General features: G+C 44.1%; 1 long non-coding RNA gene across 1 annotated transcript in view; it reads right to left on the reverse strand.

Moving 5' to 3' along the window:
- Positions 1 to 1,747: 1,747 nt before the first annotated feature.
- LOC134892472 (uncharacterized) overlaps positions 1,748 to 18,002 on the reverse strand; it is a 34,021-nt gene continuing 17,766 nt past the window's right edge. Inside the window, exons 2-3 of the long non-coding RNA XR_010171572.1 lie at positions 3,646 to 3,784; positions 1,748 to 1,955 (exon numbers count right to left, since the gene is read on the reverse strand). This is a non-coding gene — a long non-coding RNA (uncharacterized LOC134892472). The remainder of the gene's footprint in view (positions 1,956 to 3,645; positions 3,785 to 18,002) is intronic.

Here is an 18,002-nt window from a genome sequence, read left to right on the forward strand (position 1 = left end):
ACACAGGAACCAGGAGAACTTGTTCACGGAATGTGACTCGTCTGAGGCGATGAGACTGAGCCACGGACTGGAACTTATACCCCTTGCTCTGCGGTGATTGGTTGCTGGGCTCTGTGTGCAAACACATTGCAGGATTGGATGTCCAGATCAGCTGAGTGCAGGTGTCATGGCGACGCCCATGCTGGACAGGTGCCGGCACACAAGGCCGCACACACTGGATGCGGTTCAGGGGTACTTAGCGACACTGAACATGACGCTCGCGGACAGTGCATTCATGCAGCCGCGACTGGGGCTGTGACCTCCGGAGGCCTGCACACCAGCGCGCTGGTAAGTGAAGTGCTGCTGAACGCCGATTCCTGACAGGAGGTAGTTATGGTGGACTCAGTAAATAAGTTTAAAAATTGATTAGATAAATTCCTAACTGAAAGAAATATCCAAGGTTACAGCATTTAAATGATATAACATTTTATAATACAGGTTGAACTCAATGGACTTTTTGTCTTTTTTCAGCCTCATCAACTATGTAATTATATAACTGAAAGAGACTGAATTTATTTAACCAAGAGACAGCCATTGTCAATTGAGTTAAATTTGTCAGGAGACACTACCATCCCTTTGCTAGCTGCATCTTCTTTTAATAAACTGAGATACATTGAAACTATTACAACCCAGGATTCTTTGTATATCTGTGTACAAATCCCTCCATTGCAATGCTGTGGCACTACAGAATTCTACAAGATCTCCAACGTTATTTGGACATGAAGATCATAACACCTTGGCTAGGGAAAGCTAGAAATGTAGTAATTGTTATTGAAAAGTGTGTCTTTCATTACTATTCTCATTACCACATTATAGATTGTGATTATAATCTGCCAATATCTGGGATTCAATTGATTGTCTTTTGCATTTATGAATTATCCAATGTGGTGGATTTGATGCCCAATTCTTCTTGTGATTATTCAATATTGTATGCCAATTAACCAATCATCATCCTAATTCCAGAGTTCATTGAAGCTTAATAAAAAAGACATCCCGTTGGAATTTCTGACTCACTCCTGTTTCATATCAAACTATTCTACTCTCTGAGGAAGGTACTACAGGACAAGGTATAGAGAGAAACATTTCAGGGGAAAGGTCTGTCACATAGCCACTCAACACCTGTGACCTCTCTCAACCACTTAGACATACCTGCCAACCCCAGGGTGTTACACTTATATATTAGCGCAGATTCACAAAAATGTACACATTTGCTTCTTACAGCATTTGTTTCCACTTTCTATAAATACACATTTTAGAGAAGATGTCACACTCACATCCATTTAGCTGCACATTACCCAGCAGTCATTGGGGTTATAGAGGTGTATATTCATTTTGCATTTGTACTGTAGTGGGTAAATAATCCTGTCCTATAGACATTGGGCTAATTCTGAGTCATATGAATCTCTTTTCTCATTCTCACCTAACGAGTTTCAGCATACAGCGCATGCTGTCTACTTACTGAGGGATATATTTACTAACGTGCAAGTTTGTAGATGTGGAGATGTTGCCCATAGAAACCAGTCAGATTCAACCCAGGGGCAAACGCAGGAATTAGTCAGAGGGTGGTTCCGGGTGTGTGTGTTTGCGCATGTGCCCATGTGGGGGGGTAGATATATATATAGATTTATATATATAAATCCAACAAAAATGAGGCGGCACTCAGAGGCTTATTGGTGCAAAATGACTTTAGTGCAAACACTGCATCACCACATCAACGTTTCGGGGTTCTTAACCCCTTCATCAGGATAACACGTAGTGCAAACAAAACACAATATATAGGTGCACACACCCCCTAAAGATTTCCACATGCCTGGCCACCGCAGCCACGCCGTTCCAGGCCCGTCGTCCGCCCCCTGGGATGACCACTTCCACCAGAAATTACGTCACGGGGTCCCATCCGCGTTACCACGGTGACGCTGCATAACAAAACAACGTAGTTAGGGAGATATCACAGGCCGTGTCAAATAAGTGTACCGGCCGGACCATTGTTTACTAAAGCATCGATCTTTACCCACATTACATTTAATAGTGCATGGTGCCTAAAACATGTGAACAAAATGTTTTAAAAAAATGTGTAACAAATCTAAAAACAGGGTTAACAGCAGCTCAAAAAACCTACAAACTGTGCCCTTAAAAAAATGTGAAAAGGCATCTATATTCATGCCGGAAACTGCGCACATTTACACTGTTACACACAGTTTCCGGCATGAATATAGATGACTTTTTTTTTTACATGTGTGTGTATATATTTATACAGTTTAATACATATACCACTGAGTCAGACTAATATGTTCTAAATCTCACTTTGTGTGAAATGGACTGTTAGACGTTTCAGGGTGGGAACTGTGCAGTGACAATGCAATCGCATTGAACTGTCCTGTCTTGTGAGAGTAGCATGGGCGTGTCGTCTGCAGTGCATACAGAGCTGTGATGGGCTTGGGTACTTTTGGGGGGCCGTAACCTAAATGTGGGAGGCGTGACCACACACCCTTAGAAAAAAGGATAAAACGTACTGTACTTGTAGTACCAGAAAGCAGCTGTGAGCTCCTCAGCTAGTGGCAAATCCGGGGGAACATGGTCAGGCTGATCGCCCTCGCACCCTCCCCCGCCCCTCCCCCCCCACACACACACACCACTGCCCCGCACAGCAGAGGTTGCTGATGCAGCAGCCTGTCTGGCCCCAGTGCAGCTCAGCACACAGCAGCATGTACTGGTCTGGGGAGAGAAGCTGCTGCTGGTAGATGAGGGGGTGGGGGTGGAGTGACGGCTGATCCGGGGCCCCTAATTTGTAGCTCGTCCCAGCTAATTTGTAGCCGCCCCCTCTTGGCGGCTAAATCCTGGAAAAGGGGACAGCAAAGTAGGTAAGTATGAATTACTGTGGATGACAAAAACAGTGGACAGAACAGAAGCCACTTTCCACTTGTACCCACACAGATCCTCATATTAGCCCAACAAGAAAACTGGAAATACTGGTGCACAGGAAATTAACATATTTATTAACACCATTGACACGCATTAAGAAGTACTTGATAAGATGTCAAGGTTGGCAAACCCTTCTGTAATCTATAGCAACCAAATAAATGTTTGCTTTCATCCTCTAAAATGCCCTAGAAAAAAATGTAAGTTATCATGCCCTATGCACAGGTTTTTCAGCCTATGGACTTAGGTGATGACACAGCAGGATGTGACTATCTACATTGCCCAGGGGCAGCACTTCACGCTGCACATCAACTTTCACCTCCCCAAACTAAATTAAGTATAATATATACCATAGTTCAAGAAACATAGTACTGCCTATTTCATTGGATTCAACGTTTTGACTTAAAATGATACTCTGAGTTTTATCCCAACTATTGTGAAAATAAAGTAACATGCTGTTTTTATAATTTTGCTATAAAGTAACATGCTGTTTCTTTATTGTTTCTTTTGGTCTAGGTGCTGCTGGACTTTCTGTATTTAGGCTTGTAAAGTGATGAAGAACTTCACCCTCACGGGTAAAGTATTTATTGAAACATACAGGTGACGTTTCGGGGACGTATCCCCTTCCTCAGACAATCTGACAGTGCATAGTGACAAACGTTTATATCTTAAATTGTCGCCACTTACCCCCACACAAATGACTCTCAGCTGCGTGGACCAAGGAGCTCCCAAGCTTCCCCTGTCCCGCACTTCCGGTCTCGGCATCACAGCCGGCCAGGAAGTGACGTCATCAGGTTTGCCGGTAACCATGGAGACGCACTGAGAGCTGTAAATACAAAACAGATCGATGTCATGACACTTTAAAAACATTTAAATGTGAACAAATCGGCACACATACACAAAGCGCTCAACACGAGCTGGAGTGTGCCAAAGCAAAACATACAAACAATGTGCAAAATGCAAAAATTCCATAAAATATTAAAACCGGTCAGTGTGTTACCCCCAACAGGAAACCTGATAAAACGACTTGAGCTGGCAAATCTATTCCAAGAAACAATAAACATTTGTAAACAATGGCCTGGCACAGGTGGGTCTAACAGAGGGGAGGGCCTAAATATATGTAAGGATTTGGGATACTATTAAGAAATCTAGAATGACAACATCCTTCATAAAAAAATAATTAATCCCAAGGACTCATTTAACCCCCTAGGGGCTAGGCAATCTAGGCGAAAAATCCACTTGGATTCTAGTTGGAACAGCTTTTTACCCCTATCACCTCCACGTATTGAGGCTGGTACGTTGTCAATGGCCTTGTATCTGAGACTCGCTAGGTTGTGTTGGTATGCTACAAAATGTTGTGCCACGGGTTGCTCACTGGTACCCGCACTCAGAGCTGCTCGAATCGCAGATCTGTGTTGGGTTAATCTTACTTTCAATTGGCATTCGGTTTTGCCCACGTAATAGAGCCCACATGGGCACACTATCACGTAGACCACAAACCGAGACGTTCACCTTAATGGCCACTTGATCTTTAATCGTTGGCCAGTATGTGGATGTGGGAAGGTTTCACCAACCAATAAAAAGGAACAAGTCGTGCATCCTAAGCATCTGAAGCAGCCATTTTTTTCTGCTTAGGAAATGCTTAGATGTGCTTTTGGCATCAAAACCAGTCACATCGGTTTTGATCACCAGGTCCTTCAAATTTCTGCCCCTGGAATAGCTAGGCATCAGTTTGCTGTTTTGAAAACACTTCAAGTCAGTATCGGATGTGACCATTTGCCACATCCCCATGACTCGTTCAGAAAGACCCGGGCTACTGGAATTATATTCCGTCACCAATGGTACAGTGTCTTTGGGCAAAGCTTTGGATTGGTGCCTGTTCTGTTTCTGATAATTGCACAGCGCTCTCTCTCGTGCTTTTTTAAATTCTGATAGTGTGTAACCTCTCTCTGAGAATTTCAATACCATCTTGTCTAATTGTAACTCACGTGTATCAGGGTCAGAGTTATTTCTGCATACCCTGAGTAATTGTGAGTAAGGCAGGCTACGGATCATGGCTTTGGGATGGGAGCTCTCTGCCCGGAGGAGGGTGTTCCTATCAGTGGGTTTCTTGTATAAGGATGTACCTATCTTACCATCTTTCAACTGGATCTGCACATCCAAATAAATCTCAATTTTACTGGAAATCCAAGTAAGCTTAGTGGGACTATCTGAGTTGATTTGTCCATTGACAACCTCAACCAATCTCTGTATGTCGTCTTTCCAGAAAATTAGGAGGTCGTCAATGTAGCGAAAATAAATCAATATTGCTTCTGCAATTCTCACATCTTCAAAAAACAGGCCTCTCTCCACCTCCCACATGTAACAATTAGCAAATGACGGGGCCACAGGGGAACCCATCGAGCAACCTGTTAGCTGTTTATAAAACCTCCCATTAAACAAAAAGAAATTGTGTTAACGTGAACGCCAACAAATCAATGAAAAAATCGACATCTGGACCGACATAGAGCCTATTTCCCGTGATCAGTTGTCTGACAGCCTCCAACCCCGCCTCATGGGGAATGCATGTATAGAGGCTGGTGACATCAAGAGTCACCATGGACGTCTCACTGGAAACAGGTCCTAAAAGTGCCAATCTATCTAACAACATTCTGGTATCCTTTAAATAAGAAAAGGTGTCCTGGATGCATGGCTGCAAGTAGGTGTCAAGAAACACTGCTATTGGTTCGCACAGAGACCCCCGGGCAGAGATAATAGGTCTCCCGGAGGCCTCCGTGCGTCCTTATGAATCCTAGGCAGTGTATAAAATAGCGGCACCACTGGCCATTTCGTGGACAATTTGTCACAAATTACCTGTGATATCAACCCCTCACTCATGGCTTGTTTCAATAGTGTATCTAGCTCAAGCTTAAAACCGGAGGTGGGGTCCTGATCCAAGAGACAATAAGTACTACTGTCACTAAGTAACCTATCACATTCTGTGAGGTATGAAGACGTATCCTGAATAACAATCGAATCCCCCCCCCTTGTTCGCGACTCTCAAAATGATGTCAGTCCTGTGTTGTAAGTCCCTCAATGCTTGTCGTTCTTCGCGGGAGAGGTTATGCCTCACAACAGGCTCATTGATCTTAATGGCATTCTCCATTAACCTATGGAAAGTTTTAAGTGTGGCGTTTTTTGACTGTGGATCAAACCTGGATCGATTACCAAGTTTAAAAATACGACTAGGAAGTGAAGGTTTAGAGTCTGTAGTGGAGTGTTTGGAAAAATGTTCCTTAATCTTCAGTGAACGTGCCAATTTGAACGAGTCCACCTTCCATTTGAATTGATCCACGTAATTGGTGGGAATAAACGTGAGTCCCTTACTCAGGAGTTGTTGTTCAGGACCTTTGAGGACATACGAGGATAAATTAAAGATTAGGTGGTTCTGTGTTTGGGTGGCCTACCTACTGTTCTGCCTCCGCGTTTGGCCTCCCCGTCTCGTTTTCCTCGTCTCCGGGTGGAGGCACCTGCCCGGGTGTTTACCCCAAAAGGGGTCACGGCATGTCTTGCCTCGACTCCTGCTCCTGCTACTTCATAGTTGTCACTTGCTGAGGTACTTGAAAAATGAACTCTCTGTGGTCTTCTCTAACCAACTGCTCCTCTGCCTCTTCCCCGTGGCTGATTTGATTGACTTAATCAGGTGTATACCCGGTGTTTTTAAAGTGTCATGACATCGATCTGTTTTGTATTTACAGCTCTCAGTGCGTCTCCATGGTTACCGGAAAACCTGATGACATCACTTCCTGGCTGGCTGTGACGCCGAGACCGGAAGTGCGGGACAGGGGAAGCTTGGGAGCTCCGTGGTCCTCGCAGCTGAGAGTCGTTTGTGTGGGGGTAAGTGGTGCCAATTTATGATATTAATGTTTGTCACTATGCACTGTCAGATTGTCTGAGGAAGGGGATACGTCCCCGAAACGTCACCTGTATGTTTCAATAAATACTTTACCCATGAGGGTGAAGTTCTTCATCACTTTACAAGCCTGTGAGTGCCGCCTACATTTGTCTGCAGTGTGTTGGTGGGTCGGCGTGCCCACAAGGAAGGGCACCACAGCAAGCTATAGCAGAGGAGTGCCGGGGCATACACAGGATATTTATGGTTCCACACTCCGCCGCGGTGGGTAATATCGTTGAGCCAGCCCTGGGCACCCTCCATTTGGATTACCTTCCTCCCTCTTAAGACTTTTTAAAATTATGCACATTCAGCACTTTATTTGCACGGTGTTTGCACTTTATTGACACAGACACTTTAGGTTCGGTGTGGCTCACCCACGAATAGGGAAGCCAGTCCCTGGCCATTTTTTCAATCCCGGGTATCGGGATTGAAAAATGGCCAATCCCAGGATTCCCGGGATACCCGGGATTGGCTTTTAACTAGGTGGCCGCCCCCTCGCCCCACCCCGCCCCGCACATATAACTCACCATATACCAGGGGCGGGCATGAGGGGAACATCTTTTGAACGCTGCTGGCGGCTCCCAGCAGCAGCTGACAGCGCAGCGTGACCTATCATGCTGCGCTGGGGACCCGGAAGGAGGAAGCCGGGCAGCGTCTGAGCGTCCTGTGGACGCTCAACGCTGATCCCTCAATCCCCGGGATTGGAGCTTCCAATCCCGGGATTGAATCCCGGCCATTTTTGGCCCTAAATCCCGGGATCCCGCCGATCCCGATCCCGGGATTGGCCACCATACCCACGACTTGAGGACAGCCGGTGCACAGGATGACAGCCTCTGAGGGTGAAGGCGATTTCTCATCATTTTTAATTGAATGTGACAACTATGAGACTCTTAGCTTTTCAGACGTGGATGCTGAAAAAAATTCTACACAAAGACACGGCATTGTCTGATGACCTTATCGATTCAAGTGCTGATATCTACCGTGAAATGTTTAAACTCAAGAAAAGGGAGATGGACTTTCTTTACCATAGTAGAACTCTATCTGACTACTACCTGGCCAAACAAATACCCCGAGGGTTCAGGGTACATAATATACCAACTATAGGTAGATACAACACCACCTTCTGTAAACGCTGGATCTCAATACTCAATAAATGCTCCATGGATCTAATCTAATTGGTTATTGAGGAGTCCACCAGGGAGCTTAGGTTAACAACTGAGAAGATCAGCGAGTTTGAAAAGGAACATCTTGCAACTATGATGACTGATAAATCCACAGATTGGATGTCCAAATTACAAACACAATTGGATGATTATAAAAATGAATTGCTGAAGTACAAATAAGAAAAACACAGAAAGGTGGTCACTGACTATGCACAACACCGGGTATACACCTGGTTAAGTCAATCAAATCAGCCCCGAGGAAGAGGCCGAGGAGCAGTTGGTCAGAGAAGACCACAGAGATTTCATTTTTCAAGTACCTCAGCAAATGACAACGATGAAGTGGCGGGAGCAGGAGTCGAGGCAAGACATGCCGTGACCCCTTTTTGGGTAAACACCCGGGCAGGGGCCTCCACCCGGGGACGAGGAAAACGAGACGGGGAGGCCAAACGCGGAGGCAGAACAGTAGGTAGGCCACCCAAACACAGAACCACCTAATCTTTAATTTATCCTCGTATGTCCTCAAAGGTCCTGAACAACAACTCCTGAGTAAGGGACTCACGTTTATTCCCACCAATTACGTGGATCAATTCAAGTGGAAGGTGGACTCGTTCAAATTGGCACGTTCATGAAGATTAAGGAACATTTTTCCAAACAATCCACTACAGACTCTAAACCTTCACTTCCTAGTCGTATTTCTAAACTTGGTAATCGATCCAGGTTTGATCCACAGTCAAAAAACGCCACACTTAAAACTTTCCATAGGTTAATGGAGAATGCCATTAAGATCAATGAGCCTGTTGTGAGGCATAACCTCTCCCGCGAAGAACGACAAGCATTGAGGGACTTACAACACAGGACTGACATCATTTTGAGAGTCGCGAACAAGGGGGGGGGGGGTTCGATTGTTATTCAGGATACGTCTTCATACATCACAGAATGTGATAGGTTACTTAGTGATAGTAGTACTTATTGTCTCTTGGATCAGGACCCCACCTCCGGTTTTAAGCTTGAGCTAGATACACTATTGAAACAAGTCATGAGTGAGGGGTTGATATCACAGGTAATTTGTGACAAATTGTCCACGAAATGGCCAGTGGTGCCGCTATTTTATACACTGCCTAAGATTCATAAGGACGCACGGAGGCCTCCGGGAGACCTATTATCTCTGCCCGGGGGTCTCTGTGCGAACCAATAGCAGTGTTTCTTGACACCTACTTGCAGCCATGCATCCAGGACACCTTTTCTTATTTAAAGGATACCAGAATGTTGTTAGATAGATTGGCACTTTTAGGACCTGTTTCCAGTGAGACGTCCATGGTGACTCTTGATGTCACCAGCCTCTATACATGCATTCCCCATGAGGCGGAGTTGGAGGCTGTCAGACAACTGATCACGGGAAATAGGCTCTATGTCTGTCCAGATTTTTTCATTGATTTGTTGGCTTTCACGTTAACACACAATTTCTTTTTGTTTAATGGGAGGTTTTATAAACAGCTAACAGGTTGCTCGATGGGTTCCCCTGTGGCCCCGTCATTTGCTAATTGTTACATGTGGGAGGTGGAGAGAGGCCTGTTTTTTGAAGATGTTAGAATTGCAGAAGCAATGTTGATTTATTTTCGCTACATTGATGACCTCCTAATTTTCTGGAAAGACGACATACAGAGATTGGTTGAGGTTGTCAATGGACAAATCAACTCAGATAGTCCCACTAAGCTTACTTGGATTTCCAGTAAAATTGAGATTTATTTGGATGTGCAGATCCAGTTGAAAGATGGTAAGATAGGTACATCCTTATACAAGAAACCCACTGATAGGAACACCCTCCTCCGGGCAGAGAGCTCCCATCCCAAAGCCATGATCCGTAGCCTGCCTTACTCACAATTACTCAGGGTATGCAGAAATAACTCTGACCCTGATACACGTGAGTTACAATTAGACGAGATGGTATTGAAATTCTCAGAGAGAGGTTACACTCTATCAGAATTGAAAAAAGCACGAGAGAGAGCGCTGTGCAATTATCGCCGCTGCTCTGCTAAGCAGGGCAGCGAGTGCATGAGCCTCCCAACTGCCCCCCCTTCCACCGCGGGACAATGTGGCCCGCGGGTGGGACAGCGGGACAGTCCCCAACAAACGGGACTGTCCCACGAAAATCGGGACAGTTGGGAGGTATATATATATTTATATATATATATATATATATATATACTGTATATAGATAGATAGATAGATCTATATATATATATATATATATATATAAATGCAAATTTTAATAAACCTCCCTGAAGGGGATGAAAAGGGTGATGACATAATGACGTCAATACCGGTGCGTGTCTTGCGTTGCGGGCACGATAACGCCCAAACGGATAATCGGATAAAAATTTGGTTTGCACCTCCAGTGTATAGAATTTAATAACCTACAAAAATGGTCCTGTCACTTTTTACCGTATCTGCTATGGGTGCTCCTCGGGTGACGCCAAAAACCATGGATTAATATTTACTTACATTAAGATGTCTCAAATTTACGGCTCTACAAATGTACCAAATTTTTTACACTGCGAGCTGAAATGTGTTAAAATCGTGCCTGAACGGAGCACATTTGAGTAGCTCAGTTGGGCGCCATCTAATGGCTGCCGGCCACAAATACATTTGAATCTCGCCCTTTGTCTTCTACATAAAGTCACTCACATGTTACAGTTATGTTTTTGGGGTGTAGAAGTTGCCCACGGCACCATGGCAACCAATCAGTGTTGAAGCAATGATTCCCGATATTGTCCCCTGCAGCTACCGCCATCTGAGATTGGCAGTAGCCAGAGGCGTCACCGGGAGTGGTGACACCCGGTGCACACCCTTGATATGTCGGCGCGTTCGCGGCAAAAAAAGGGGCGTACCCGCAAATAAAGGGGACATGGCCTCGCGGGGGAGTGCCCAGCATCTCCGAAAATGCTGGGCTGTACTGGGCTGCCTACGGAGACTGTCTGCTGCGCTGTCGGCTCCTCTTCTATGACAGGAGCCGGGTGCTGTAGCAGACTTTCACACTGCATCACCTGGCTCATGTCACTGCGGAGGAGCCCACAGATTGGTGGCACCCCTTCCAGGCGTCACACCTGGGTGCAGGCCGCACCCCCCGCACCCGCCTTGTGACGTAACTGGCAGTAGCCCATTGTAGCCTATGGACTACACATTGTAATTGTAGATGGCGAAGGGTTCCCCTGGAACCCTCTCCAGAAATGGCTACCATGCTTATGCTGTCAGAGATAACCGCACATGCGCAGGCCACCCGGCAACCCTCCCAGCACATCGCAGAGGCGGGCTCCTTTCGGAGGCCCTGTTCCTGCCTGTGCTGCATGATACATCACCATGATTAAATTGCATATTGCAATGTGATCCTGAGTGGTAAGACAGGTGTGGGAAACATGCTGCAAAGTAAGAATGCTTTCAAAAATAGAATTTTTAATCAATTAACCAAATTGCTGAGTGAGTAAATGAACAGAAGAGAAAGCTAAATCAAATCAATATTTGGTGTATATATATAACCACGGAAAGGAGGCGGCACTCAGAGACTCGGTAAGTAGGTGAAAACACAGCCCGTGTATTTATTCAACGTTTCGAGGGTCGTACCCTCGTCTTCGGGAAACACAATACAAATGTGACACACAGTGAACAAACTTAAATAACTCAACCCTCCATAGAACGCCAGCCTCCGGAGCGAAGGCGCCGCCCGCGACTCCGGGTCCCGCACTTCCGGTCACGTCTCCCACCTGTCACAGGAAGCTACGTCACCACGCAGCCCGGCGGCGCCCTGCAGCGGCTATTGGCATGGAAACATACAATTAACTCCATGGCAACGGTGTAAACAGCACTTAGTGAAATATAAAAACAGAGAAAAGCCTGCTACCCAAACGCTTGCAGGACTACATAAGTTAGTGATAAAAATCCGATCATACAGGGAAAGCATCTAGCGATTCAGTGTAATGTGACTGTGAACACCTTTAAGACACACTCGGTAACACTGCCAAGTGTGAAGCATAGTGTAATAAAAAGCACTGTGACAACACATATAAATGCACTTATCAAATATTACATTTTAAAACTAGAGATCCAAAGGGAACCTCATAATCAAGATGAAAAATGAAAAAGATTTTTTATATATACATATCTGGCTCAATACTAAATGTCCTAGCCGCATCTTAAATAAAGCTGCTATTGTATGTTTGGTCTAGATGATACCCTTTTGATCTGTGAATCTAACAGTAAAGACACCCTATTAAAGAAAACAACTCAAACATAGATTATCATTCAAACCCCTAGTGTTGATGGTGTCTAGTTTATAGATCCAGCGTGATTCCAGTTGTAGGAGCTTTTTAGCTCAATTTCCTCCACGTAGGGAGGCTGGGACCTGGTCCACAATTTTATATCGTAGAGAGGACAGTGTGTGTCTAGTGAGGGCAAAATGGCGTGCCACAGGTTGTTCACTGTTCCCTGATTGCAACGCTGCCCGGATGGCCGATCTATGTTGGGCCATCCTTTCCTTGAATTGGCATTGCGTTTTTCCTATGTAGTAAAGGCTGCACGGGCAAACCAATACATAAATTACATATATTGAACTACATGTTAATGGCCACCTGATAGAAACCTTTTTCCTGGTATGGGGATGAGAAATATAGTCCCCGGTCAACATGAAGCTACAGGTTGTGCATCCGAGGCACTTATAGCACCCCGGCTTACGACTAAGGAAATTTGTAATGGTCGGTGTGTTTTTTAAGCTTGTAACATCATTTTTGACCAACAGGTCCTTCAAATTTGCGCTACTGGTATAGCACGGCATAATTCTACTGTGATGTAACATGGCTTTTCTCTGTTTTTATATTTCACTAAGTGCTGTTTACACCGTTGCCATGGAGTTAATTGTATGTTTCCATGCCAACTGCCGCTGCAGGGCGCCGCCGGGCTGCGTGGTGACGTAGCTTCCTGTGACGGATGGGAGACGTGACCGGAAGTGCGGGACCCGGAAGGGTGAGTTATTTAAGTTTGTTCACTGTGTGTCACATGTGTATTGTGTTTCCTGAAGACGGGGGTACGACCCTCGAAATGTTGAATAAATACATGGGCTGTGTTTTCACCTACTTACCGAGTCTCTGAGTGCCGCCTCCTTTCCTTTGGTTATAGAAGGATCCATACTCCTTAAGGAAGGCACCTGAGCCATGACCCAGGCGGGGTGAGAGTGCCGGACCGCTGCGAGGAATCTATCTATCTATCTATCGACCTATCTATCTATACAAACACACACACACACACACACACACACACACACACACACACACACACACTATATGGACATAAGTATTCGGATGTGTGACCATTACACCAAGAGGGACTGTAATGACATTGTAATCAAATACATATACTTTAACATGGCGTTGGTCCCCCTTTTGTAGCTATAACAGCTCCCACTCTTCTTGGAAGGTCTTCCACAAGATTTTGGAGTCTTTCTGTGGGAATTTGTGCCCATTCTTTCTGTAGATCATTTATGAGGACAGGCACTGATGTTGGAAGATTAGGCCTGGCTTGCAATCTTAGTTTCAGTTTCTTCCCTAACAAAGCTAAATATTTATCTTATTAAAAACACGTTAAAGGTTAAAGAACACAGTACGCAATTGGCGCAAAAAGTACCGCAAGGGTACTCCCTTAACTATACCTTAAGGAATGTACTTATACTGTAAACCTCTGTGTAGTGGTAGAGTGTAAATGCAACACAGAATAACCTTATTACCTTTAAAGCTGTTCGAGCGTCACCGACTCTCTGAGAATACTTAACACTATAAGAAATACACAGATACCGTGCTCAGGGTCCAACGCCTAATATATATATTATGAATGATATACTTGCAAAAGAATTAATACAAATACAAATCATACACTACAATATAACATAGACTACCTAACCAGATAACTACACAGGAAATATAATACAATTACTATTTAAGAGAAAATAAGAGAGAAAGAGGAGAAGAGAGAGAGAGATTGGCTCACAATAACAAGAAGATCAATATGGTTGCAGTGAAGCTTACACATGTGAGGAACAATCGCTGCGCAGTTATTCAATGCTGAGAATCTTTGTGGAGAAAATACTTGACCTTACCCATACTGGCAGTCCCTAACCCTACATTACCGCATGGGACAGAAGCTAGACTCCATTTTATTAAAGCTCCCATGATTCCAAAGACTGCACCACATGGTTGAAAGGGGGAGGGGAAAATACCCGGCAGCAGCCATTTTAGATTTGCAGGTCCAAACACATGGCACTCTCTACTACACCACAATCACATAGCAGAAGACACAAGACTCCATTTTATTCCAAAATGTCCAAGCCTCAGAACAATGCATATGTTCTGATTTTACAATTCCAAACCATCTAAATCACCTTTCACAATTTCAATCCAACTTCCTAGAACCATCTTATTCACTTTCACATTCCAAACAACTTCAGTATCTCAATAACCAGAGCATATTCATCACAAGACCAGATCACAATGTAACCACACATCTCAGCCTGCCATTGCTACCAGCACATGTTCAAACGTAACTGCATGGTGGTATTTATGATTAACAAGATATATTATAACTAACCAGCACAATCTATTTTAAATCACCATAGGCAAACAAATACCACAAATTCTATGCTACAGGTTGTCTAATGTCCCAGCTACCATCACAGATTCCCAGATCTATCACACAAACACCCAACAATCACACAACCAAGTTACAATATCCTATTTAAACCAGAAAGCAATCTGTCTATATTTCCTTATCTAGCCATGTGAATTCAATACTTAGCCTTTGGTGCCTGGTGATGATCCAGCCATGCTTCTGGGAGCTTTGTTCTGAGTGTAGCTTCATTACATCTGTTCTCTGAGGCCACCTGCAAAAACTGACCCCCAACCCCCCCAGACAGGAACTATCCTCCTGTGTGTCTGTTCCTAGGAGAGGGGTCTCTCTCTCTCCTTTGTATATGTTAATCAGGTTCAGCCCTGAAAATCTTAGTAAAAGGTTGGCTTGATCATCCATTGTTCTCAACAAAGTGATCTCAGCTTTTATACATATAATCATATCTATCCGCTGCAATGTCCCACAACTTCACAACCAGCATCAAACTAACCCACACATCATTCTGCTTGCTTCAATACCAAACATGATGGGCGCATCTGGTTCTGTTCAGATAATACATATTCATGACATCAATTCATCAGCCAATTCTAAATCTCCATGATGTCTGGTGCTTGACATTATTATAACCATGTACTGTATGAAACAAGCGCCGAATCCATCTCCGTGCCATGTCCGAGCAAATGCGTGTGTTTCCATATATTGCTGTGCTCGCTGCGCATATTTGCAAGTATATCGACTTAAATGTGTGTGTGGTTTGTATGTTCTCTCTATGTAATATTTTTGACTTTGACAGTCCACCCTTTGGCAGTCACCAATAACTGCCACTTCCTAAAACATTTCAAAAAGAGAAAAATATATGTCAGGGGTTAATACATTTACATGGTTGGGTAGGGGAGGAGAGGAGAAGGTAGAAAAAGGGTATGACCTAGTGAGATAGCAGAAGCATGTGTGTATGAATCCGTGCTTGGGGGTCATGTATCATCGTGCCGTACGTGTTTTAAATCAAGCTTCGAGGTATTGCGAAGTATACATTTGAATTCCTTCTTATCCCGTGGTACGGGTCTGTGGATGGGCTGTCAAACTTTACCGAGCTCTTTTCAGCTTTGGTTGTAACAAAATGGGGGAGCACATTTTAGTTGATGATACATGAATGGGGGTGATATGTGATTGCTGATATCTGTGCCTGTATTCCCTATCGACTATGTGTGTCATTACCTGAGGGTTGTAGAAATGAAGAAAAGACATAATTACGGTAAATGCGGTGGTATTCTATGTCAGGTAAATGAACATTCGTCGATTGAGGTCTTGTTTGGTGTCTGTTGAATGCAGTCTTCTTTGTGCTTTTGCCCATAAGGTGCGAGCAAAAGCTGTCAATGTCCATAGATTTACAAAAGTGTTGGGCTAGCGTAATTTTAAAATTTCTAGGGAAACTGGGGATCCATGGCATAGTTCATCAAAAATCTGTGTATCAGGTTGTCAAAACTTCTTCTTTAATCCATCCGTTGTCTGTATACAGGATCATCAAACTCCTCGTCCAAGTGGGTCTTTTTACCTTGGAGAAAACGGAAAAACAGGTGAAAGAAACGGACCGTAGAAATCGCATTTTCATCACATCATTGTTTCTACCGTTGGGTCATAAATCAAGTCCATTGGAATTACAGTTTCCTCACTCCTTAGACTCATTACCTCAGGTAGTACTTTTCCAATATAACACAATCCTTCTGAGTTTGGGGCAAGCCGCTCATACGCCTTTCTCCCGCATGTGAAATATGCATCATCGGGGAGAACATATGGGACTGAATATGTCATTACCATGTTACACATTTTCCATGTGAACTCTCCTAACCCTAATTCTTCCATCTGCTTAGTACACGTATCAGGTTGTACGATATGTGCACAGTATCCTGGTGATACCTCTCCAACTCTCGTAATCCTATTTCCTAAGGTATACCTATACCGGAAAGATTTTCCTCTACTGGCTATGTGGCGTACAAGCTCTGTATCTGTCGGCATTCTATCTGCTCTATATGAAAAGGTCATGGTTTGGTTACTCCATGACACTTCCCAATTTCCCGGCTTTCGGGGATTGGTAATGTTAAAACATACTAGGGGTCTATCCACATGATATTGGTGGAGCTTCAAACTAGGAGGACTAGAGATATTAAACCTCCTGTCCACCGGTCTCCCACCCTTTAGCTCAAGTACCTCCCCTACCGTTAAAGGAAATGGTACTAGCCCTGATTTGCTATGACCTTGAGGTACTTGAGAGCATACCCAACAATCTGTCTTATTTAACACACTACCCACTAAGGAGTGATAGTCACTCAATGGATGCCGGTCCATGTGGATATTAAAACTGGATTGGCATTTCTTAATGCACCCATCCTCAACTACATTGTTACAGAGCCTACAGATACAGTTTTCTTTTCAGCTAACAATGTTTACAAATAACATGGCTGTTAGATCGTTTCCGGTACTCGCCTTTGCTCGGTGCTTGTGTTGCTATTGGAAATTTACACCTCCGTCTTAGTCATTGGAACCTTTCTGGATCCTTTCTCGACCTCACTGGTACTCTCACCGAAACAGACTGCTCGGGTCAACGTCATGGTCAACAGGAAAATCCATATCACAGTCTCTCGGGGCAAGTCCATCTTACAGGAGGAGAAAAGAAGAAATTTGTAATGGGGTACAGAAAATCAGTTTGAGGGGGAGAGAAACTTGTTACGATAATTAGTTCTCTCGTCTTGTTGTTCTTCTTGTTCTGCTGTCTTCTCAAAGGTGCTGTCTCTCAGTCTTCCAAACGAACATTCTGGTGATGCAATATTCCCTCCAAACCAGCGATCTTTCTGTAAGGAGCAAAAATCTTGCATTACCATTTGTCTAACTGATGGGTGACATACCATCTTTAAAACATGAAAGCATGAGTGAGAAGAGAGAGAAAACAACAACAGCAAAAAAAAACAAAGAGAGAGAACAATTTATATGCATGTGTATATTACTTAAATCAACAATAGCCATCAATAGGAAAAGAGAAAAAAAACATTTTTCAAACATTTTAAAACATTGTCAGATCATCAGGCTGTCATATCTACATGTCTAATGGTTTCCTTGCGCAGTCCCTCCCCCCCAGCACTTCCATATTCCATTGTCTGTATCTGGCCAGAATACATTGATGCGGATTGGTCATGCTGGGGTTTGGTAGACTTCTGCAAAGACCAAGTATATATGCAATGTTTGAATCCTACCAATATTCGTCAGAGATGGGGAGAGAGAAAAAGAAA

This window comes from Pseudophryne corroboree, chromosome 1 (assembly GCF_028390025.1).
Source record: "Pseudophryne corroboree isolate aPseCor3 chromosome 1, aPseCor3.hap2, whole genome shotgun sequence".
NCBI classification, from domain to species: Eukaryota; Metazoa; Chordata; class Amphibia; order Anura; family Myobatrachidae; genus Pseudophryne; species Pseudophryne corroboree.